The sequence below is a fragment of the Saccoglossus kowalevskii genome, chromosome 17 (assembly GCF_978046115.1).
Source record: "Saccoglossus kowalevskii chromosome 17, keSacKowa6.1, whole genome shotgun sequence".
NCBI lineage: Eukaryota > Metazoa > Hemichordata > Enteropneusta > Harrimaniidae > Saccoglossus > Saccoglossus kowalevskii.
The window spans coordinates 26260488-26285509 of NC_140657.1; the positions used below are offsets into that span (position 1 = coordinate 26260488).

General features: G+C 35.2%; 1 protein-coding gene and 2 long non-coding RNA genes across 3 annotated transcripts in view; 1 reads left to right on the forward strand and 2 right to left on the reverse strand.

Annotated features, from left to right (window-relative positions):
• Positions 1 to 988, reverse strand: part of LOC102807823 (TNF receptor-associated factor 1-like) — a 35346-nt gene extending 34358 nt beyond the window's left edge. The window contains exon 1 of the mRNA XM_006824583.3: positions 887 to 988. The gene's annotated coding sequence lies outside the window, so the exon portion shown is untranslated. The remainder of the gene's footprint in view (positions 1 to 886) is intronic.
• A 1222-nt stretch (positions 989 to 2210) lies between these two features.
• On the reverse strand, positions 2211 to 3874 carry LOC146732787 (uncharacterized). The gene is made up of 2 exons (XR_014926751.1): positions 3029 to 3874; positions 2211 to 2803 (listed from the first exon to the last, which is right to left on the reverse strand). It is a non-coding gene; the product is annotated as an uncharacterized LOC146732787 (long non-coding RNA).
• A 9501-nt stretch (positions 3875 to 13375) lies between these two features.
• LOC146732788 (uncharacterized) lies at positions 13376 to 15041 on the forward strand. Its single transcript, XR_014926750.1, has 2 exons — positions 13376 to 14221; positions 14447 to 15041. It is a non-coding gene; the product is annotated as an uncharacterized LOC146732788 (long non-coding RNA).
• Positions 15042 to 25022: the final 9981 nt, after the last annotated feature.

Here is a 25022-nt window from a genome sequence, read left to right on the forward strand (position 1 = left end):
GTTCTCATTCACCACAAACAAGTACAGACCAACGTTTGGCATGATTAGTAATTTTAATTAATTTCTAGAAATAATACATAGAATAATGACAATTAAAAGTAGTTTATCACTATAATTTAAAAAAAAAAAAAATTCTACTGAATCAAAAGTCTCAATTCATCAGCTCATTATTTCTCCAATTAATTAAAAACAAAAAAACAATTCCACGGTATCTGCATTTAGGCCGGAGACCTGTGACGGGCAACCTTGGATATACCAAAACACAACAGTGGTTTGATTTACCATGGCCACACATAGAATTTGCTCAACATAAAATACTTAATCAAATCTTATGTGAAAAAAAGTAGTTCAACGAAACAATTTTATGATTTAAAAAGAAATAAAAATAAAAATATACAAACAAGAAAAGGATCTAAATATAAAATACTTGTATTACACATCCCTGATCAAATTAAATTCAAATCAACAGGATTTCTCATTAATTGGGGGGGGGGGTACATGCACTGTTCAATAATAAACTCAAGATGGGATTAATTAGCTAACTATTCACAAAAATTCTGAGAAAAGAGCAATAATTGTGAAATTGAAAGAGTTGTACTACTTGGCTAATATACTGACAGTATGCAAATCTCTTGTCAGTGACAAGATACACAACACAATTTTGAGAATTTATTTAAATATTTGGGATTTTGACCTCATTAAACTTTGAATACGGTACATTAGAAATGACCGCACTACAAATTGTTAAGTTTGTCTGGCATGAGACCTTCATACCACTCGGGTTCACGATCAGAAAACTGTCGATTTCTCTTGCAAAAGACTTCAAAATTACACAAAATCATATCGACTGAAATCGGTGTATATTCAAAAAACTATAAAATCATACCTCGTTTCCGGGTCACAGCTAATAGTCATGAAAAACTAGAGAAAGTGGACGCACATTACAACTGCGTCATAACTATTTAATCTTCGCTGGAGACCTTCAACCCCAGAGGGCGCTATGCACCAGAAGGTAAAACAGCACTTAAACGGCGCCAAAGCGCAAAACAAATAGACATCACTCCGAAGGAGTTACACCAATACAGCGTGCTTCAAAGGCAGGGCAAACTCTACTCAAATTTATAGTGTTGAGTATACAATCTGCTCTTTAAATCCACTCCAGAAACACTCTGATGCGAAGCACTATACTATCGCCTAGGCAGAGAAATATGTTGGCTTACCTTGTGACTGCAATCAGAGTTAATGAGAGTTGCCTGGGTTAGACGAGTCGTTAACCACTCGCTTCTGAGCGGTATATGGACCCCTGTAATCAGTTCATCGTTAATGATTAATGTGATATAATTATGTCATAGTGCTAGCACTACTCGAAAGTACCCACGTTACTTCATCTCAAGGCCACTTTGATGCGTTTTGCGTCGGTAACATCTAACTGGCGGGTTCTTTGTGGTTGACATCGCACTATGCGATTGGTGCATTCGTCGACAGTGAAGCGAGACATTCATTAGATCAAGTTATTATTTAGTCACTCCACTATATACCAAGCTATGATTTAGTATATCCATTATAGATGAAGCTTTCATTTAGTATAACCCATTGAAGACCAAGCAATAATTTGGTAGACCCGACTAGGAACCAAGTATAATAATCCATTGTATTTCTTTTAATATCGTCTTTTCTCTGATAGTCATCGCATTTTAATTCCATCACTTCTAAAGTAATGGAACTAAAAAATAAATTTCCAACCCGATATTATTCAAACGTTCTATGAATCTGAATCAGCATAGTATTTGCGTTGTTTTATATACATCTAGACGTACGAAGAAGAGCATGAGTAGTTAAGTAGGGACTATAGGGACGACCATGAGGGCGCTGTTCGTATGACGTCATCGCATCCGATTATGAACAGCGCCCTCATGGTCGTCCCTATAGTCCATACATTAGCATAAATAATGACGTCACAATGGGAATTCGTGCATAAATTAGCATAAATGAGGACCAATGCCGTAAAGGGGATCATTTGAATGAGGATGACGTCACAATGGGATATTGTGAATACATTTGCATACATAAAATAGATGTGAATACGAGGTCGTGTCGAGGTCATCGTGACATTTGCATAAATTACTATCAATTTTTTTAATTATTTTTTTTTTGTGAATACGAGGTCGTGTCGAGGTCATCGTGAATACATTTGCATAAATTACCATCAATTTTTTTTAATTATTTTTAATTATTTTTTTAATTGGACAGGCGTGGACGAAAGATTTTCAGAATATATCGTAGAGGGCGCTCACACATACACACACACACACACACACACACACACACACACACACACACGTTAATAAATACACGTCATTTTGAAAACTAATGGAGTTTATTGCACAAAAGAAGTAAACAAGAATGAAATATTGACATGGAGTATATATTTATGACATGGTTGAGTATTTTTTTAACGTCACAAAAAAACATACGATGTGAGTAAGGAAAATAGTTGTGTAGTGTATAAATGTTTAGCGTGATTAAATATTTCTTTGTTAACACCTCGAAAAATACGTAGATACATGTAAATGTGCGGCGTGGTTAAATTTATTTTTAATGCCACAAAAAATACGAGTACATAAACGATTCGATTAAAACACAGAAACGAGAAAAGCCAATAATAGTAAACATTGATCAATAAAAAATAATTCATTCTATATATACATATGTTGTTTATTTTTACATTTCTTACTTCCTTTCAATGAGTCAAGCAGTCTGTACACTTTTTTTTTATTCCATCACTATAATCAGAATCGCTCATCTGTCGTACAAGAAAGAGAGAGAGAGAGAGGATAATATTAAAAACCGATAGTTATATAAAGAAAGTATAAGTTATGTGTTGAAAATTTAATAGTATGAATTATCCCGTAAAACTGCGGTCATCAATCCGCTAAAATGCAAAGTATGCAAAATCGGTTGATCGACGTACAGTTTGTTTTTCAAAAAATGGCGGACTACGCTACTATGAGTTAAAATGTATAATTACCTGATCGTTTCACAGAATAACTTTTGACATACATAATCATCACACGGAATGAGTTTACGGTGTAACGTAGCGATTTTCGTTTTTCCCCCGACGAAGAAAATATGTCCTCGCTTCTTGCCAAAGATTCAAAGGCGGTAGACCAAGTTTGACCTTCCGTGAAAAGTTCATCTCATGGACACTACGAGTCATACAGGACGTATTGGCAACACATGGCTTGAAAGTATTTGATGATTGTAGATCCACGTACGTGAAATCTTATAAATTCCATGACATGACTACTGTACGAGTCATAATAGTCTTCGTGGTAAGGGTATTTCAGACAGAAAGTGGCCCAACGCGTTCCACTCGCGAATATCAACGGTGTTTGATATAAGCGATGTGTATCATTCCGAAGCACACTTGTGAATGCCAGTCTGAACTCAATCACAAGATTAAATGTAAGGCGTGTCTAGTCCTAAGTGTTCCCAACGTGAAATAGACCTCCCACGTAGATGATAAACAACAGATGTTGGTATATTTATGTTATCTAAAACATGAACACTCACAAACAGCCTGAGGGATATCGAGTTTCAAGTTGAAAGCGTGAATTTCGACCTGCGTGTATGGGATACTGATAACATGACTCGACATTCTGTTGACCCCGGCACTATCAGTCAATTCACTGACTTAAACCACAGTCACTCTACTAGGACGGTTAGGAAGCGCCGCGTCATTCTATTGTACCCACCCTTGTCTCCATAAACATTGAAACAAGAGAGGTGTTAACGAGTTAAGAAGTCATTAGCATTAAACAGGCGACGGAAAACACGCGATAAATCATGAGACAGTGCGAGAGTTGCGTCATTTTCCCCCACAAAGCATTGCAATACATGGCACTTTGACCTTTCAACGAAGAGCAGTCTCAAATGCGGAAATGAACATGCTTTGTATATACACGTTTTTCGCGAGAAAATCTTGCTGTCTTGTATGGCATTCTGAAATTATAAATAGTTAATAGAATACTATATTAGTGAATTTCCCCCAAAAGTCGCCCCTGTCTCGACTGAATCAAAACATGTTGAACGGGATTTGTATCAGTCGTCAAATAAAGCGAATGGAGGGATATGAAAGCACGACAATCAAAAATCTCTTTTGTCCAATTACCTCCTATGAAAACTATGCAATAAAGCAACACGGCGACCACCTCCATAGACGAAAACATGCAAAACTTCGCCATAAAGTGACTCTAAAAACACACAAAAAATACGAGAATGGACAAAGGAATATTGTAAAGGTTTGCAGACATCAATGTTTTTAGCGATAAAATTGTTTCTAAACTGAGTGAGGGGTTTATTTTACGGACCGAAAGACTGTTAGAGATCAAGACAAAGAGACTGTCAACAAAACACCGTTTTTCTCGAGTAAAGCATCTTCAAGATTGCAAAAGAATGCTCATCTGAAAAATACAATATCACTCCTAGTCACAGTTCAGTTGAGATTGTAGTTTGATGTAAAAATAAAGCACAATTTAAAAAAGTTCACGGTCTTCTCGAGGGTCTTCTCGAGCAACATCGAACGCAATAAATAATGGTGAAAAATAGTGCATTCCAATGACAAATACGTCATAGTTTTGAGACCAGCATAGGTTCTCAGAAGCTGCTCGTTCACACCTTTAACCAATAGAGCTTCCTAACCGTCCTAGTAGAGTGACTCCTAGTAGAGTGACTGTGCTTAAATTATTTTTATCAATTAGCCTTTGCTAAAATACTACCGTCATTTTCCACGTCATTAAAAAAAACATGGCCCGCAGCGGAGGGATTTGAAATAAAACACGTTCAATCTCGTAATGACGCGTTCTCCGTGTCAATGTTACGATTATACTCGAAATTGACTATTTGGGGGATAAAAACTGGGTCAACTTGATTCAGTCAACATGAATCTGACCCAGGCAGTATGATGATTCCAGTCCGTCACCAATTCACTTGTCTGAAAAGGCACACCCCAAGGGTGTATGACGCCTTGTCTCAATTCAGGCCGAATCAAAGACTATGCACGCCGTCGATCTATATCTGTGATCGATGTAGACGAGAAACATTCCACCACTCTGATCGTTTTTATATCATCGGTAATTCAGTGTACCACTCGAATGTAATGCATCAATCAATAGTTTAGTTTTGAAGGTTTATTTTACAATAACTGGAAAACCGACCGAAATCGCGAAATTTTAGGATTCAATCTTTACTCAGTCAAACATCAAAACTAAGTATTCAGTTCATTCTCTCTTCACTAATAAAATGGCAGTACTCAGCAAACTATCATTCATCGTTTTTTTAAACATCATTTTGAGTATCCACGATTTCGAAATACTAGAAGAGGCAAGAACGAACGTTACATTTGAATGGTCAAATGACAAGGGGCTGACCCTGCTCGAACGTGCAACAGAATGTATTAAATACATTGACCCATTTGAAAAACAGAGTCAACCTCAAAACATTGAGAGCCATAGCCGATGCTTCAAACAACGAGTTTCTCTTCAAATGGTTCAAAACCAAATTAAATGAAGCACTATAATTCGTCACAAATTACGCTGACATCCTTAGCAGCCTGGCAAAAGAAATCACTCAACTAACCACACCACCAGATTCAAATTTCCACGATCAACGACAAAAAAGAAACATTATAGGCGATCTCCTGTTCGAGGTAACGGCCTTGGCTTGGCTACAAAGAGACAATTGTAGTTACTAGCTCGAGAAATTGACCCATATTTCTAAGACAAAATTAACCAAATTTTGAAATTATACATATTTTAATACCAAACTTGTTATTTTTACCAACAAACTACTGAATCACAGTACGTATAATAACGTATACCATTGACAAATTCAAACTCCGCTTATAAATTATACTCGATTATGTCTTTACCACTAATTTAAAATAAACAGTTATATTGGAAAGAATGAGATGAAATTTTATTATTATCATTGTAGATTCAATAAGCAAACTGGAAGCGGGTCAAGAAATCGTAAATGTTTCATATTATAGAGATGGTGCGTAGTTTGTTCTTTGACGGTAAACACGTACGCATTTTCAATGGCGAACATCGACCAGTAATAATGGCATACACTTTGTATGCTAATTCATGTTTAATAAAATGCGCTAAGTTTTGATTATTCCCAAGATGTACAGAGAGCACTCGCTTATCCATTAGACAGATTCCACTATACAATTATAATATCCTGACCGCATTGTTTAAACTCTCGTAAATCGACTGTTTGACGTGACTGGGGCACCGGTGGACGAGAAATGCGTGCGTGCACATTACATTTCGTTAACACTTTCATTCATAATAGTATCACTTGCAATATGGCGTAATATCAATCGACGATCCTCAAAATACTGTATGTATGTATGCACGTTGTAGTTCGAATGATTAGATATTTCTTTTATTTTGCCATTTTTGTCGATTCTTTCATTATGAACAGTGTTGACTTGCTCTAGAAATAAATACTTTACACCGATGTTACCGTTTGTAATGTTTATAGTGTATACGTGAAAGATATTCGCCTTTGAAATAATAATTGAAGACACAACTATATAGTCTTCAAATCAGTTGGGTGTTATTATTGAAGTAACGCACGACGCGTGATATTGTTTTAATGGGGTCTGATCGCGTTTCATAACTCCTGTATTGAATAATGCCATGAATCAAATTGTCCTAACAACATGGTAAACACGGGTCAGCAATAAGTAGCTATTTTATCGGTGAGGAAAGATCTGCTTCTTGATTGCGATTATGATTATGTCTAATATAATTTATAATAATCTATTACTCTACGTACACAACTTGAAGCGGGCTTTTCAATTCAACTCACTGCGGCCGTACACAACATGGCTAGTTCCCCCTTCGAAAGAGTGCGTGCGTGTGCTGCGTTAGCAACACTATCTGTGACCACTGAGCTTTTCAAATATTTACAAAGCCCGATGTGATAACTGAGGTGGTAAACTGACCATGATGTCAATATCCAACCATCTAATTTGCACAATAATAATTAAAATTGAAACCGTATTCATGCGTGGGATCTTGGTTGGAAATACAACGAAGTAACAAAAAACCAGCAAAGTGTAACAATAATAAAATCACAAACATGTGAATGTAAAGCAAAAAAAAAAAATATTTGGTGGTTGGTTTAGGCATTTGGCATTTTAGGATTTTTTTTTTCTTATCGTGCCCTGAATCAGATGTGGACGAATGTTCCTAGCTCAATGATTGTTTTGTCATTTTAACTTTTTTAGTATACCTGTTAGGTGTTCATCATCTGTCCTAAAGTTGATTTTATTGTATTTAATATTTTAATCATGATTTTTTTTGTTTCTTATTGTATAGATTACAAATGAGAAGATATTGTTTTTCGTTCACTGTTTTGTCATTTTAACTTTTTTAGTATACCTGTTAGGTGTTCATCATCTGTCCTAAAGTTGATTTTATTGTATTTAATATTTTAATCATGATTTTTTTTTTGTTTCTTATTGTATAGATTACAAATGAGAAGATATTGTTTTTCGTTCACAATTTTCTAGTTGTCACAAACTGAGCAAATTCAGTCTTCAGCTATAAGATTATATACAATAAAGTAACAAAAATAAGCAATGTGTAACAATAATAAAATCACAAACATTTGAATGTAAAGAAAAACAAATTATTTTGTGATTGGTTTAGACATCTGGTATTTTAGTTTTTTTTCTTGTCGTAACCTGAAACAGATGTGGACGAATTTTCCTAGCTCAATGATTATTTTGTCATTTTAACTTCTTAGTATATCTGTTAGGTGTTCATCGTCCGTCCTAAAGTTGATTTTATTGTATTTAATATTTTAATCATGATTATTTCGTTCCTCCATGTATAGATTACAATTGAGAAGTTGTTTTTCGTTCTCAATTTTCTAGTTGTCACAAACTGGGCAAATTTAGTCTTCAGCTATAAAGTTATTATATCTACCCCCTTTCCATTTTAAGGGTATGAGCCCTTATTCCAAGTTTCGCCTTAGCTCAATGTTTCAATGATTTTCTTTTTTGTCATCCTGAGATTTATGTGTATTCCAAAATATTTTTTTCCATAGTCAAATTGTCTAAAATCTGATTCATGTCTTTTACAAGGATATTTTCTCAACTCTAGCAGGCTTGCCAAATTTCTTGGTTTGCTATTTACTTTGATTCATGTCTTTTACCCAGTTGTCTTTTCCCTTTTCGTCAATATGTATTCCAAGTTTGTGAGCTTCATGAACTAGCGAGTTTGAGTTAGAATTATTTATTTTGATCCAATATTTCATGTCTTTTACAAGGATATTTTCTCAACTCTAGCAGGCTTGCCAAATTTCTTGGTTTGCTATTTACTTTGATTCATGTCTTTTACCCAGTTGTCTTTTCCCTTTTCGTCAATATGTATTCCAAGTTTGTGAGCTTCGTGAACTAGCGAGTTTGGGTTAGAATTATTTATTTTGATCCAATATTTCAATCTAGTTGCTATGGGGGAGGATATTTTCCCAACTCTAGCAGGCTAGCGAAATTTCTTGCTTTGCTATTTAATTTTAGAAGGTATTTGCAGTAATATATTTTCATTTTTTTTCCATTGGTCTAGACAGATTTGCCATAAGACGGGATTTTGTGTGTGGATGTTCTCCCTCGTACAAATTTCATTTTTATGAAGCGAAATTTTATGCTGATGGGGGAGAACTTGAATATACAAAAACCTACATATACCTGCATACTAAAAACACACAAATCAGGAATATTCATCGTAAAACAAGAATGGAATACATATTGACGAAAAGGGAAAAGACAACTGGGTAAAAGACATGGATCAAAGTAAATAGCAAACCAAGAAATTTGGCAAGCCTGCTAGAGTTGAGAAAATATCCTTGTAAAAGACATGAATCAGATTTTAGACAATTTGACTATGGAAAAAAATATTTTGGAATACACATAAATCTCAGGATGACAAAAAAGAAAATCATTGAAACATTGACAGGTAATTCGAACAATCCTTTAGAAATTCATAGCACAGAAACATTACACGATGCAAATAAAAGTACACATCATAAAAACAAGTTACGAACTTACAGAAAAATTAAAACAGAATTTGCATATAAAAAAATATATCACAACAATCAAAAATCTAAAACATAGTGCTGCGCTAAGGCGAAACTTGGAATAAGGGCTCATACCCTTAAAATGGAAAGGGGGTAGATATAATAACTTTATAGCTGAAGACTAAATTTGCCCAGTTTGTGACAACTAGAAAATTGAGAACGAAAAACAACTTCTCAATTGTAATCTATACATGGAGGAACGAAATAATCATGATTAAAATATTAAATACAATAAAATCAACTTTAGGACGGACGATGAACACCTAACAGATATACTAAGAAGTTAAAATGACAAAATAATCATTGAGCTAGGAAAATTCGTCCACATCTGTTTCAGGTTACGACAAGAAAAAAAACTAAAATACCAGATGTCTAAACCAATCACAAAATAATTTGTTTTTCTTTACATTCAAATGTTTGTGATTTTATTATTGTTACACATTGCTTATTTTTGTTACTTTATTGTATATAATCTTATAGCTGAAGACTGAATTTGCTCAGTTTGTGACAACTAGAAAATTGTGAACGAAAAATAATATCTTCTCATTTGTAATCTATACAATAAGAAACAAAAAAAAAATCATGATTAAAATATTAAATACAATAAAATCAACTTTAGGACAGATGATGAACACCTAACAGGTATACTAAAAAAGTTAAAATGACAAAACAGTGAACGAAAAACAATATCTTCTCATTTGTAATCTATACAATAAGAAACAAAAAAAATCATGATTAAAATATTAAATACAATAAAATCAACTTTAGGACAGATGATGAACACCTAACAGGTATACTAAAAAAGTTAAAATGACAAAACAATCATTGAGCTAGGAACATTCGTTCACATCTGATTCAGGGCACGATAAGAAAAAAAAAATCCTAAAATGCCAAATGCCTAAACCAACCACCAAATATTTTTTTTTTTTGCTTTACATTCACATGTTTGTGATTTTATTATTGTTACACTTTGCTGGTTTTTTGTTACTTCGTTGTATTTCCAACCAAGATCCCACGCATGAATACGGTTTCAATTTTAATTATTATTGTGCAAATTAGATGGTTGGATATTGACATCATGGTCAGTTTACCACCTCAGTTATCACATCGTGCTTTGTAAATATTTGAAAAGCTCAGTGGTCACAGATAGTGTTGCTAACGCAGCACACGCACGCACTCTTTCGAAGGGGGAACTAGCCATGTTGTGTACGGCCGCAGTGAGTTGAATTGAAAAGCCCGCTTCAAGTTGTGTACGTAGAGTAATAGATTATTATAAATTATATTAGACATAATCATAATCGCAATCAAGAAGCAGATCTTTCCTCACCGATAAAATAGCTACTTATTGCTGACCCGTGTTTACCATGTTGTTAGGACAATTTGATTCATGGCATTATTCAATACAGGAGTTATGAAACGCGATCAGACCCCATTAAAACAATATCACGCGTCGTGCGTTACTTCAATAATAACACCCAGCTGATTTGAAGACTATATAGTTGTGTCTTCAATTATTATTTCAAAGGCGAATATCTTTCACGTATACACTATAAACATTACAAACGGTAACATCGGTGTAAAGTATTTATTTCTAGAGCAAGTCAACACTGTTCATAATGAAAGAATCGACAAAAATGGCAAAATAAAAGAAATATCTAATCATTCGAACTACAACGTGCATACATACATACAGTATTTTGAGGATCGTCGATTGATATTACGCCATATTGCAAGTGATACTATTATGAATGAAAGTGTTAACGAAATGTAATGTGCACGCACGCATTTCTCGTCCACCGGTGCCCCAGTCACGTCAAACAGTCGATTTACGAGAGTTTAAACAATGCGGTCAGGATATTATAATTGTATAGTGGAATCTGTCTAATGGATAAGCGAGTGCTCTCTGTACATCTTGGGAATAATCAAAACTTAGCGCATTTTATTAAACATGAATTAGCATACAAAGTGTATGCCATTATTACTGGTCGATGTTCGCCATTGAAAATGCGTACGTGTTTACCGTCAAAGAACAAACTACGCACCATCTCTATAATATGAAACATTTACGATTTCTTGACCCGCTTCCAGTTTGCTTATTGAATCTACAATGATAATAATAAAATTTCATCTCATTCTTTCCAATATAACTGTTTATTTTAAATTAGTGGTAAAGACATAATCGAGTATAATTTATAAGCGGAGTTTGAATTTGTCAATGGTATACGTTATTATACGTACTGTGATTCAGTAGTTTGTTGGTAAAAATAACAAGTTTGGTATTAAAATATGTATAATTTCAAAATTTGGTTAATTTTGTCTTAGAAATATGGGTCAATTTCTCGAGCTAGTAACTACAATTGTCTCTTTGTAGCCAAGCCAAGGCCGTTACCTCGAACAGGAGATCGCCTATAATGTTTCTTTTTTGTCGTTGATCGTGGAAATTTGAATCTGGTGGTGTGGTTAGTTGAGTGATTTCTTTTGCCAGGCTGCTAAGGATGTCAGCGTAATTTGTGACGAATTATAGTGCTTCATTTAATTTGGTTTTGAACCATTTGAAGAGAAACTCGTTGTTTGAAGCATCGGCTATGGCTCTCAATGTTTTGAGGTTGACTCTGTTTTTCAAATGGGTCAATGTATTTAATACATTCTGTTGCACGTTCGAGCAGGGTCAGCCCCTTGTCATTTGACCATTCAAATGTAACGTTCGTTCTTGCCTCTTCTAGTATTTCGAAATCGTGGATACTCAAAATGATGTTTAAAAAAACGATGAATGATAGTTTGCTGAGTACTGCCATTTTATTAGTGAAGAGAGAATGAACTGAATACTTAGTTTTGATGTTTGACTGAGTAAAGATTGAATCCTAAAATTTCGCGATTTCGGTCGGTTTTCCAGTTATTGTAAAATAAACCTTCAAAACTAAACTATTGATTGATGCATTACATTCGAGCGGTACACTGAATTACCGATGATATAAAAACGATCAGAGTGGTGGAATGTTTCTCGTCTACATCGATCACAGATATAGATCGACGGCGTGCATAGTCTTTGATTCGGCCTGAATTGAGACAAGGCGTCATACACCCTTGGGGTGTGCCTTTTCAGACAAGTGAATTGGTGACGGACTGGAATCATCATACTGCCTGGGTCAGATTCATGTTGACTGAATCAAGTTGACCCAGTTTTTATCCCCCAAATAGTCAATTTCGAGTATAATCGTAACATTGACACGGAGAACGCGTCATTACGAGATTGAACGTGTTTTATTTCAAATCCCTCCGCTGCGGGCCATGTTTTTTTTAATGACGTGGAAAATGACGGTAGTATTTTAGCAAAGGCTAATTGATAAAAATAATTTAAGCACAGTCACTCTACTAGGAGTCACTCTACTAGGACGGTTAGGAAGCTCTATTGGTTAAAGGTGTGAACGAGCAGCTTCTGAGAACCTATGCTGGTCTCAAAACTATGACGTATTTGTCATTGGAATGCACTATTTTTCACCATTATTTATTGCGTTCGATGTTGCTCGAGAAGACCCTCGAGAAGACCGTGAACTTTTTTAAATTGTGCTTTATTTTTACATCAAACTACAATCTCAACTGAACTGTGACTAGGAGTGATATTGTATTTTTCAGATGAGCATTCTTTTGCAATCTTGAAGATGCTTTACTCGAGAAAAACGGTGTTTTGTTGACAGTCTCTTTGTCTTGATCTCTAACAGTCTTTCGGTCCGTAAAATAAACCCCTCACTCAGTTTAGAAACAATTTTATCGCTAAAAACATTGATGTCTGCAAACCTTTACAATATTCCTTTGTCCATTCTCGTATTTTTTGTGTGTTTTTAGAGTCACTTTATGGCGAAGTTTTGCATGTTTTCGTCTATGGAGGTGGTCGCCGTGTTGCTTTATTGCATAGTTTTCATAGGAGGTAATTGGACAAAAGAGATTTTTGATTGTCGTGCTTTCATATCCCTCCATTCGCTTTATTTGACGACTGATACAAATCCCGTTCAACATGTTTTGATTCAGTCGAGACAGGGGCGACTTTTGGGGGAAATTCACTAATATAGTATTCTATTAACTATTTATAATTTCAGAATGCCATACAAGACAGCAAGATTTTCTCGCGAAAAACGTGTATATACAAAGCATGTTCATTTCCGCATTTGAGACTGCTCTTCGTTGAAAGGTCAAAGTGCCATGTATTGCAATGCTTTGTGGGGGAAAATGACGCAACTCTCGCACTGTCTCATGATTTATCGCGTGTTTTCCGTCGCCTGTTTAATGCTAATGACTTCTTAACTCGTTAACACCTCTCTTGTTTCAATGTTTATGGAGACAAGGGTGGGTACAATAGAATGACGCGGCGCTTCCTAACCGTCCTAGTAGAGTGACTGTGGTTTAAGTCAGTGAATTGACTGATAGTGCCGGGGTCAACAGAATGTCGAGTCATGTTATCAGTATCCCATACACGCAGGTCGAAATTCACGCTTTCAACTTGAAACTCGATATCCCTCAGGCTGTTTGTGAGTGTTCATGTTTTAGATAACATAAATATACCAACATCTGTTGTTTATCATCTACGTGGGAGGTCTATTTCACGTTGGGAACACTTAGGACTAGACACGCCTTACATTTAATCTTGTGATTGAGTTCAGACTGGCATTCACAAGTGTGCTTCGGAATGATACACATCGCTTATATCAAACACCGTTGATATTCGCGAGTGGAACGCGTTGGGCCACTTTCTGTCTGAAATACCCTTACCACGAAGACTATTATGACTCGTACAGTAGTCATGTCATGGAATTTATAAGATTTCACGTACGTGGATCTACAATCATCAAATACTTTCAAGCCATGTGTTGCCAATACGTCCTGTATGACTCGTAGTGTCCATGAGATGAACTTTTCACGGAAGGTCAAACTTGGTCTACCGCCTTTGAATCTTTGGCAAGAAGCGAGGACATATTTTCTTCGTCGGGGGAAAAACGAAAATCGCTACGTTACACCGTAAACTCATTCCGTGTGATGATTATGTATGTCAAAAGTTATTCTGTGAAACGATCAGGTAATTATACATTTTAACTCATAGTAGCGTAGTCCGCCATTTTTTGAAAAACAAACTGTACGTCGATCAACCGATTTTGCATACTTTGCATTTTAGCGGATTGATGACCGCAGTTTTACGGGATAATTCATACTATTAAATTTTCAACACATAACTTATACTTTCTTTATATAACTATCGGTTTTTAATATTATCCTCTCTCTCTCTCTCTTTCTTGTACGACAGATGAGCGATTCTGATTATAGTGATGGAATAAAAAAAAAGTGTACAGACTGCTTGACTCATTGAAAGGAAGTAAGAAATGTAAAAATAAACAACATATGTATATATAGAATGAATTATTTTTTATTGATCAATGTTTACTATTATTGGCTTTTCTCGTTTCTGTGTTTTAATCGAATCGTTTATGTACTCGTATTTTTTGTGGCATTAAAAATAAATTTAACCACGCCGCACATTTACATGTATCTACGTATTTTTCGAGGTGTTAACAAAGAAATATTTAATCACGCTAAACATTTATACACTACACAACTATTTTCCTTACTCACATCGTATGTTTTTTTGTGACGTTAAAAAAATACTCAACCATGTCATAAATATATACTCCATGTCAATATTTCATTCTTGTTTACTTCTTTTGTGCAATAAACTCCATTAGTTTTCAAAATGACGTGTATTTATTAACGTGTGTGTGTGTGTGTGTGTGTGTGTGTGTGTGTGTGTGTGTGTATGTGTGAGCGCCCTCTACGATATATTCTGAAAATCTTTCGTCCACGCCTGTCCAATTAAAAAAATAATTAAAAATAATTAAAAAAAATTGATGGTAATTTATGCAAATGTATTCACGATGACCTCGACACGACCTCGTATTCACAAAAAAAAAATAATTAAAAAAATTGATAGTAATTTATGCAAATGTCACGATGACCTCGACACGACCTCGTATTCACATCTATTTTATGTATGCAAATGTATTCACAATATCCCATTGTGACGTCATCCTCATTCAAATGATCCCCTTTACGGCATTGGTCCTCATTTATGCTAATTTATGCACGAATTCCCATTGTGACGTCATTATTTATGCTAATGTATGGACTATAGGGACGACCATGAGGGCGCTGTTCATAATCGGATGCGATGACGTCATACGAACAGCGCCCTCATGGTCGTCCCTATAGTCCCTACTTAACTACTAGCATGCATTTCCACTTCTATCAGGGATTTTCAAAGAAAGAGATCAGTTATGAGCCAATTGAGTATTTATGCCATCCAACTCTGTAGTCACAGACCATGAACATTTTCATTACGGTGGGATGAAATCGAATGTTGAATGTTACTGTGAACCGGCAAAGATAAAGAGTTGCACCGTGGGCAAGATGTCATACATGGCAACTCAAATAAATTGTCGTTAAAACTCGGACAATTAACAGTTCCTCGGTTCACTTCAGTGGGTACGCAATTGATTCAAACACATTCAAAACAAGGGATTTTCATTCTGTCGGTTGATTCTTGTAAATGCCAGCTCGTAACATTGGCGTGGCCATGCATAGACTGCGTAACAGTATGGCTGCCTTAGTTGAACTCTGATAGACGAGTGGTAGGTTCAAAGTCATTTCAATACAAAACTACATGTGTCGCACAAGCCATGAAAAGGAATCAATCTACATCAAAATACCAATAAAACTTTCTAATATGACTCATCCCACATAGTCTTTGCCGTGCATTGAGATATATGTAGGGGCGCAAATGTGTTAAATGTATACACTAATCACTACAGCTACAGGTTTGGGCTTACCAAACCAACACATGGCAGTTTGCCGGGGTATGGTCTGGTGTTAATCTTGACAGTCAGGTATGTTTGTTCTTGTCAGAAGACTTTGCTTTAAACTACACCAAACAAGATATTTTGTTAACAGTTAAAATATGTGTGAGACAATCTCAATGTTATATGAGACGCTTGGGTGTAGCATTTACTCTACCTATTAATTAGTTAGTTTGCTGCTAATATTTCCAGTTTAAATACAGCTTTTATAAGGTGTATCTGATATTTGATATTCACTTCTATGTTATTTAGTAACATGCTATTTGTGGCTCAATAACACCTAAGTGTGATGTAGATTTTCCATCTAGATATGTAACATAGGTTCAAACAAATGATTACAGGCATAAGTATGGAGCAAACCTCAAACGAAGACTTTGCTCAAATTGAGGTTGTTCTCAATCGTCTATACCAGTCTATATTCAGACATGCGTCTTTACATTGAGGTGACTAAATCCATACAACTGGTCCGATTGTGGGTTTAACGAGATGAGTGAGAGCATTAAGGTGTAACGCATACTGTCTGTAATACATTTATTTATGGTACATACACAAATACCCATAATAAGGATACTTTGGGTTGAAACGCATATTTTATTTCCCGATCCATGTACTGATTATATATACATGACAACTTCGCGTGTAACATATGGTCATGGCCGACATAGCCGGGGCGTGTACTCACGTCGAAAGGAGCAAACAAATATATGGGTGTATTACCATATGGTATACACTTGCATTTGATTACGTATGATATGCAAAACACCTTCTATCCAGTATTGTGATCACCGTGAATAAATATAAAAACCAATTGGTTTGACAAACATTAATTGCCTTTGACAAAATCAATTGCACTTGACAGAAACAATGTCACATTGTTTATAATACATAATCAAAGTTAAATTTCATTTGTATAACAACTATAGACTATGTGTATGGCTGATTTTATTTTAAGGGATATGCTAAAATACTAGTAGAAGCTTACAGGGATCAATGAGAAATATATTTAGCATACCATGTACAGTGAGAATGCAACGTTAAGATGCTGTAAAATTGTTTTAAAAAGTTCAGTAATTGAATTGGTTGACATATGTAAACGTTTAAAACGTGGTAATAAGTATGCCTGGTTGGAGCTAGTCTACTGTAGCCAATTTGAAACAAACACACACACACACATACATAAAAACGTGTTACTCAGGACAGCACAAAAAATAACATAAACAGGTCGATCCTCCGCCGCATTTCCACACCAGTATTTATACACTTGCTACCTTTCACAACAAGTTTTGAACTCCATTGGGTAAAACTAAGTCTAAAGTTTTATTTAATTATTATGTAATGGTTCGAATAAATAAACCGGTTTTGTGTATTAGGTTACACAACGAAGTGTAGCCGGTTTAGCCAGCCAATCATGTCCAGGTATTTATCGGATTTTATATGTATATTACCCACTCATACATTTAGTTTCTGTCAACTGACTCTGGCTCATTTACAAACTTGGAAAACATCACAACTCAACATGTACATGCATTGAGAGGAATACTTTATTTTTGTTTCCGTGGAAACCACTACTTCTTATAACAAGAACAACTGGAAAGTTTATTTGCAGTGAGGACAAGAACAATGCACGTGACCAACAGCTTTACGTCTTCTCCGACCGGACACAACTATCCCAAATCTGCCAGTCTGGCAAGTGGGAAGATTTTACTCTTTTTGTCAACCATGGGAGTCTAACTCATATTCATCCACGACACACTAAACATTTTTTCACAAGAAAGGAGATACCGGATCCGCACTGCGACAGAAAATATTCAGTAAATGTGTCACTTTGTTTACAAAGGACTGATTTACGAGCATTGTGTAAAACATCAGTGTACTTTGTCGGTGTACCAAATACGCGAAGAATGTTGAATTACTGTGTTTCGAGACGGACATGATATATAGATCAACATGTCAGTCACAAACCTAGTTGGCTGTTTACAACCACTTAATTATAGAATTCTGACGACTATATCTCGTTGACAAATATTATACGTGTGTGTATTTTTTGTGTGTGAAGACTGTGATTACGATCGCATGTCATTAGTATACGTAATTTGGATAAAGTACCTAAACCGCCCGCTGCACATGATACAAAGAAAGGGCGGGTGATATTTTTGGCTCACATCCCATTTGCCGATTGGTTGGTTTCACAGCTAATGAGCCACCTCAACTACAAAGTTAAAAGTACTGATTTACGAAAATTTTGTGAATTCTCATGGAAAACCCCTGCATGGCGGCATCATCAATGTGCCGTGTCGGTACATCATATACCCAACCACTGTTGAATTGCTGTGTTTTGAAACAGGCATGATATACGGATCAATATGTCATTCAGAAACCTAATTAACTAATTAATGGAATTATGACGACTATTACGCGTTAACTAATATTATCTAGATTTGAGACGAACGTCAGTTTAGAATTTCGTTCTGGTGAACTATATATTATCCATGTGCTATCATGTGTATGTAGTATTATGCATCGTCAGTGTGTTTGTGCGTTTTTCTTTAAACAAAATGTTCGGTGACCAATGTGCAGAGAGATTTTGATTTATTCATTTATAATTATAAAGGATTACTCGGAAGATGTAGTATTGTAGTATGTCACAGTCATAGACTATTTCAATCAGTCCATTATTTGGCAATAGATACTTTTTACATGAAAATATTAGATATGCAGGTGATATGCAAGCTAGTCTGCGAGGAATGATGTACGTAGTGTGTCAAGAAATGCCCAGTCCGGATATAGTTCGCCCACATTTACATACTTCTCTAAAGCATTTTTCCGATACGATTTATACGTCTTTTTTGTATTGTTCGCTCTTTTACTGAGGAAATGACTTCAAATATACCGTCGCTGCCTTTGATGTTTTTTTTCCAATATTACGTGTTACTAGAATCATTGCAAACAAGATCCAATCTGGGATGCTGCAAAACTAAATCATTTAGGTATATACATTTATTTATATATAAGGTCGAATCAGTATGAGACCACTTATTTTATTGCAATCATAGTATAATATTGAATATATAATATTGCAATAAATGTCAAATTTCGGCCAATGGGAATCAAACTTACATAGTTTTCTTCATTTTGATGATTAAACAAATTATCACTGAATAAGTAAGTAATTTTATTGAAACTGCTGTGGTCGGTAATCCCTGTTTGGAAGCTTGCAAAGCGTGATGGTCAATTGACTAAACGCTTAATATATCCATATCACAGTCAGTAGTGTCTCTATGTATTACTTAGCTTCCTCTTTTTAGTCCGCGTTGAAAAGAAAGTATAGTTTCTTATTTCCAGTTTCCGTCCGTCTCGTTTCCTTTACATCTCTAACATGTTCACAGACATTCCACAGCAGATATCAATGAAACTTAGCAGGTTGAAGAACAAGTCACTGTTGAATATGCACATACTTTCTTTTCCAGATCTGAAAATCCTAAGTGGGTCTTTTTCACGATTTTCATCATAAATTACCTCTCCCAGCAACAACTGAGCATGCCCAGAATAAATAATTAGGTTAGATGGTAATGCTAGGGTTTTCAGTGATATCATGACCTTGATCTGAATCAGTGACATAAATGGACCACAATCTGGTTTTTGTTTGGTTTTATGAAAAATTAACGCTGAAATCTTGAAAAAAAGTGGTCAGAAATGTTGCTGTCCATTATATCTTTAAGCTGTAAAAATTGCATTTCATTATGAAGGACCATCACTGAAATACCTGGTCACAAAGTTGAAGATCAGTGAAAACACTTTGCAGTTACTTTTTATAAATCTTGGCCAGGTACATTGACACATGTGGTAGATATAGCTTCAGTTTTCAGAGGCTAGTGAATAAATGGGTCATACCATTACGAATCTGAGTGGAAACTGTAGAGGGGGTCAGGGTTATATTTTGATGGGAATTATAGTGGTGATACTGAAACAACCCCAGGTCCTGATAATATACAAAGACCGGAATTAACAAAGAAGTCAAGTTGTAAACATTAATGTTTACTCAGGTTTATGAATGCACTTGTGTCCTCTGAGATTTTGGACAATGGTGACTGGAAGTTTTCAGTTATCAGTACAATACTAGATTAAGGGAAATCACTTCATGATGAGTTGTACCCACATATAGTACATATTAATTCACCTGTTTGCATATGTTCCATGTATTATTTTAAAATGAGTATTATATAATTAAATGACGGGGACTGTGACATTCATGTCTTGTTCAATTTATTTTCTAATTTGAAAATATATTTCATCACATCTTGTAGGACACAGCCTCGTTCCATATGTGTATGTGCGATATTCCTCCTACGCTGCTCAGGTTTCTGCTAAAAGCGGACAAAAAATCGCGACATGTTCAACAAGGCCAAGAAGAGGATTGATGCACACCAAAGTTCAATGATCGGTTTCATCTCAACGTGACCGTTGATCGATAGATATTACCATTATTTCCATTCCGCCTGTTTGAGAAGACTGATACTGTAAGGTTGTGACATCCCCATTCCCAATGAGAGACCTGGGCATACTGGCCACCAGTTGACGTCAATCATGGGAGTAGGTCAATGGTGTGTTTGTTGGTGACTGCTGTTATCACAACTCGGCAAGACAGGAGTTTCGTCATATATCCTTTACAAAAGACATACTAGGAGGATTCAATTCTAGCTATGTAAAGGTTAAAGTTTCTGTAATGAAGTTGCTATCAAATAACCAATCCTTCAAATAAAAGTTTCCATAGAGTGACACGTATATTATATAATCGTGGTTACTGTCTGCGTAATTTACGTAATTTCTTTTGTGCAAATTAACAAAGGGCCAATTATCAGATCAGAATATACGACCCGGATGTACATGATGCACCTAATATAATGCAGTAACTGCAAGCTGCTTTGCTGACTGGACAAGTTACGTGTAAAACGTAAAGTTGTAAAACATGCATATATATATCACAGACGTTTGTCTTTTGCTTCTGTCTCATCGTCACTTATATTGAACATTTCATTTACCAATGGGGGTTGAAGATAATATTATAAAACTTGGAACAAAGCAACAAGGCTAAAGTGTATGAAATGATTATTTCTTTTGTTTTACAATTGCTCTCGAAATGTATTACATTGTAATATGTTTAAATCTGTTTAAATGTAGCAATCTTGTTATGCAATACTTCAAAAATGAATCTGACTTTTTTGAAGAAATGTAAAAAAAGTATAATGACTAATAAGAATATAAATATAATGTATATATTTTCCTTCAATTTTTGTACAGTTCACCACAAAAATTGAATACTCTTCACAGTAAGTGCGGGGGGGCAAAGAATTGCCAGTTGTGATATATGCATGTGTTATGTATGTCTTAAAGAGGGCACTATTTGTCGGAAATAGAATTTTACGGTGATTACGGTTATTTTTTATTTAGGCAATACTGTGACACTTACCCTGTGTGCCATTACCGCCGCACTGATAATATCACAGGGAGAAGCAAAAATATCAGAAATAACATGCATATTTCGTCAATAAAAAGATAATTTCATCATCAAATCGCACACAGGCTGTGTTCATAGAACTAGGCGTTCGGAATGCAATGCTGTATGATGCGTAACTCGTATAATAAAGAGACAACGGAGAATGTACAGAATAAAAGGATTCCCCTCCTATATATGGTTTTAAAAATAGCAAAAATAAACAGACAAAATAAAAAATGTAGGTAGTGCCTGACCAATCGGATTACACCCATAGGTGTATACATTGTTTAGCGTGCAGCACCATTGTACGGGAAGTCCTATGGTGCAATGGCTTTAAATTTCTAAACCGATACTACGTTGTTTACTCTTGTTTATTTTTGAATATTAATTACACAGGGATTATACGTTCTGTTCTAGATTTGAGTGTCTCTTTATTATTACATTGTTCACACGCCATTGTAACGCCGCCATAAATTTGACATCGGTGTTATTTTCATCACGAAAACAGTTTTCAACGGTGTGGAAAATATGGCGGATTTACATATGCGTAAACTGTCTGACCAGAGCCTGCACTCGGACGGGAACTCTTAATACTGAACACACATAGTGGCATGAACAGTGACATAAAGGCAGTATATCATTCTATTTGTGTAAATTCGATAACAATCAAATAAAAAATGAGCTCGTAACTTTTATTACTAAAGAGTATATCTCGTTGATCCGTTGTATTTTGATACCCTTTGCTTTGAACGATGCATAATATTTGATAATTTTGCTTCAGACGGGTCCACGCTATTGACATCCTGGCTTCCACTGGTAATTTATGTTTGACCGAGTAGATGAATATCATTTATATACTGTCGAGCTATAGTCTTAGACTATAAAAGTGGAAAAGGGCATAACAGGGCATAACAGAACACCACAGGAAAAAGGCACAACAGACACACGTCGCTTAATATGGCCCTATTCAAAATACAAACATGACTACATATGGCGTGCTACATAGGTCTAGTATATACTCAACGAAATACGGTACGCAATCCCATGTGCTAATACAATCATTTTATCAATAGTATACGCTTTATTCTTGACATTTTCACTTCTTCATGGAACAGTACTTAAATCAATTAATACTTTATTTAATGCATGACGGTTTGGCGTTTTTTCAGTTATGATTGTTGTTGCCAAAGTATTAACTAGACCTGGTGGTGCATACTTGTGAAGATTGTGATATCAATGCGAGTATGTACTCCATTAGGAAGCATATATATAACAGCAACCAACATTATATGTGTAACATGGAATAACGCATGAGGCTTTATGCTAAGGTCACTAACAGACCAAATCAATATGCATAACTCATGTATTCATATTGAACACAGGGACACACGTGTCGTTTATGGACAGTTGTTCTCATAACGATGGCACCGTGATAGCATCCAGTTTGTACGTAACTTGTATTCAATAGAAAGCATGTTCACCCAAAAACAAAATGAATTTCGTGTTACTAGGGATATGTTAGGTACATTATTTCGTTTATGCATTCTTGAAAAACACATTGAAACCCGGCGATTTTGTTTTCACCCAATACATTACAACTACGGCTACAATTCACATTATTTCACCTGAGGTTGAACTTTTTTGGCAATTGCAATAGCAAAACAAACTGAGTATACACTGTATCTTATTGTGCAACTTCTCATCAAATTATGAATTATGAACAAATTATGAATTATGAAATTATTTGCTTGACGTTTGTAGGTTCTGACATCATTTCCGGGCTGTAAGCTAACTCAGACATGTGATCAAATATGAGTAAACCTAATTTACACAGCCAACAATACACGTTCGAAATATAGCTTGTCAGGATGAAAATTTCATAGACTTTCTCTATGGACCCGTTATTAGATTGTTGAAACTCTACTACATTCTCTTAAATAGGCAAATCAACACGTTGTTCATAGCGCGCCCATCTTTTAACATTCGCTGCCATATCGGGGAGCCCTGGTTTTTAGACACAATTTACAATCTGACAAATATGACAAATTCGTCGATTTCTACGATACTCATTAATCGTTGTCATAATAGAATCATTGGTATTTATAAATGGTTATACTACGGTAATTTGGTAACATATCACCGACTCGGTCTAATTTGTCAAACACAATAGGAATGATAATTTGCCTGTATCCTGTATGATGTTTACATTGCTCTCCCATGCAGCTATGCAGTCGTGTTCCACATATATAAGGTATGTAAAATGATTATTAATTGAGTACTTTTATACATTTTTCATAATATGAAAGAGAGAATATTGCCGAATATTATGTTATATTAATGACATACTTGATTGTGCGAGTGTCCCAACTACTCACGTTGGCCTAGCTCTCAATACTTTAGACAAAAAGAAAGCAACTGAAAGTGACTTTCTGCCAGCCAGAGTTTTTAAAGATTGTGCTAGGGAATTAGCATTTTTGATTATTTTTCTAATTCATTTGTCTTTAGTACGTTTTTTTTTTTTTGACCATGTGGAAGAAAGAAAATAAGAATGGTGAAAAAAAACTTGTTGTAACTTACCGGCTCTTTTGCTTTTTAGTCATCAGTGGTAAAATGTTTGAAAGATGTGTTTTGAATTATGTATTTAGGGCAAAATATGATCAATTTATTTTCAGCACGGTATGTTAGTCTATTATTGGATTTTTTACTTCATAAACCCGTCTGTGTCGATACAATCTCAATATCCAAAAACACTTGAAGGACACCAAATTTATCAGAAGTAACTGTTACTAAAATACCATTACAAAAACTAAAGACCGACACAACAGTTATGGACTCGCAACTAGTGATCACTTTATTCAGACCAAACACCAATGACAAATTCGCTTAAGCTTCAATATTCACAACGTATACTTTGCTTGCTTGTTAATTCCGCTAACGGGTTAAACCTAGTTGCATTGACTCCTGTGATGCCGGTCATACTGACCGCCACACTAGTCGCTGGTCTGAAAAGACCAACAAACTAAAACATGTAATCCAAAGTGCATTCACTAATAAAAACCCTGAAGAGGTTTTAGTTTTACTCCTAGAGTAAAACTTGGAAGCTCCGATGAGACGTGTATGTTCATTTGCATACATACATTTGAATCCATTATTTTCGAGTGATAAAGAAATCAGTGAATAATCACTGTTTAAATACAATAACAGGTCATATATAGGTAAGTATAAATCATAACCCAATATAATAAGTGATACAGAATAGCGATAAAAAGTACAGGAAAGTATAAAATATAATATGTTCGAATATATATGATGCAAATTAATTACAGATGATATTGTAACGAACTATAAAGTAATGGTACAGGTAGGTATAAAACAATATCGAATACTAAAATAATAATAAAATCAAAGTGTTCATTTTATTATAAAAATAGTTCAATTTAATATTTACATAATGTAATCTGAATGGACGAGATCTTCGC